This window comes from Papaver somniferum, chromosome 7 (assembly GCF_003573695.1).
Source record: "Papaver somniferum cultivar HN1 chromosome 7, ASM357369v1, whole genome shotgun sequence".
Lineage (NCBI taxonomy): Eukaryota > Viridiplantae > Streptophyta > Magnoliopsida > Ranunculales > Papaveraceae > Papaver > Papaver somniferum.
In genome coordinates, this window is record NC_039364.1 from 148,740,497 (window position 1) to 148,742,505 (window position 2,009).

A 2,009-nucleotide genomic window follows, 5' to 3' on the forward strand; every position below is an offset into this window, starting at 1 on the left:
ACTAAGTAGTATGGATACCTCAGTTGAACTGATATTGTTGAGTAAGTAAAAGGTATGTTCGAAATAAAATCTACTTAGAAGATCATATACTAAGTAAGTAAAGATACTTCGTAAGAGCAGATGCTAAGAAATCAAAGGTATCTCTGTAATACAGAGACGAGTAAGCAAATAAGCTAAATAAAGAGATATCTCTGATGAACAAATAACTCAGAAAACAGAGATAGATCAGAATACAGAGATAACTCAGAAAATAGAGATAACTCGGTAAGTAAATCTCTAAGAGATAAGATAATGTAAGTGCAACACACAAGAGATTACATGGTTCAGTTAATCTTAACGTACGTTCACGGGTAAAGATGATAAGTTTATTATTGATCTTGTTACATTTGGGTGGAAGAACTCCATTAAAGAAGGTATGAAGCTCTAGTAAATAAAAGAGAAAGTAGATAGATGAGTCTTTTCTCTAATCCTAGCTCACCCAAAAGTCCCCTTTCTTTGTCGGTGAAGCTTGGTATTTATAGCCTCTTCTGCTACAGATATATCCTTGCTATCTTTGGGTCCATCATATCCTGATATATCTTCCGTACCAATGGTACCTTCGTTCACCGCAAGCTTTATCCAATCGGACTCTGCCAGCTCAGCTGACCCACGTTCCTTTGGGAACTACCCAGCCTTAGTACAGATTGTACCTTCGTTGGCCGCCCACCATCTCCAATCAGACGATGCCACCTTAGCTTCCCTCACGTGCAATCATGAATTGTGAAACCTACTTACAAGTTGTACCTTCGTTGGACGCGTACCTTCGCCGCTCATAGGATGCCACGTACTCTGAGCCCACGTGGTTGACGACTGCGCCTTTGTACTAAAAGCTGTGCAGACTGCTCAGCTACCTCTGACAGACAAAAACACCCATGTGCCTATACTACAACCTATTGCTTTATAATTAAGAAATCTTGGTAGTGACTTGGTGTACTCCGTTGTAGCGTACTTTGATACTCCAATCTTTAATATTGCGCCACACGTTGATAGAGATAAATTCATAACTTAGCATCCTAATGAGAGATGTAGTGTGCGTTGTTGTAACATAATAAGTTGCTCCACCTTTAATATTGTGCCACGTGGCACAGTACATTTTTGGTATCTACAGTTTTCCCATTTTCTTGAGGGTTGTTCGAAGAACGAACCTTAAGAAAAAATCCTGATCCTCCTTCGTTTATTTCGCTGAAGTATCATCGAAGTATCGAATAGGTTTGCTGAGGTACCCTTGAAGTATTGAAGTAGTTTGTCGATGTAGATAAGTATCGAAGTAATTTACTGAGGTACCTTCGAAGTATTGAAGTATCGAAGTAATTTACTGAGGTACCCTCGAAGTACAGAAGTATCGAAGTAATTTGCTGAGGTATCCTCGAAGTATAGAAGTATCGAAGTAATTTGCTGAGATATCCTCGAAGTATAGAAGTATCGAAGTAATTTACTGAGGTACCCTCGGAGTATAAGATTCTGATGCTAATATTATCACCAAATTTGCGTATGTTTGTATATATGTATGCATGTGTGTATGTATGTATGTATATATGTATGCATGTAAGTACCTATGTATGTATGTACGTACGTATGTATGTATGAAGTCCACGCCTTCGTTAAATGAAAGTTGAGACTGGGGTATTACTAAGGTACCCTCGAAGGATAGAAGTGTCGAAGTAATTTGTTGAGGTACCCTCGGAGTATAAGATTCTGATGCTAATATTATCATACAAATATGTGTATGTTTGTAGATATGTATGCATGTATGTATGCATGTGTGTATGTATGTATGCATGTACGTACCTATGTATGTATGTATGTATGTATGTATGTATGAAGTCAACGCCTTCGTTAAATGAAAGCTGAGACTGGGGTAGTGGTTTTCACCCTTTTAAAAGGGAGCCTTCGCTCGCTGCTTAGGTATTTTTGCTAAATTTTGGGCTAGCCGTCATTCGTTCAAGATATAACGGGGCCAAAGGGTACTC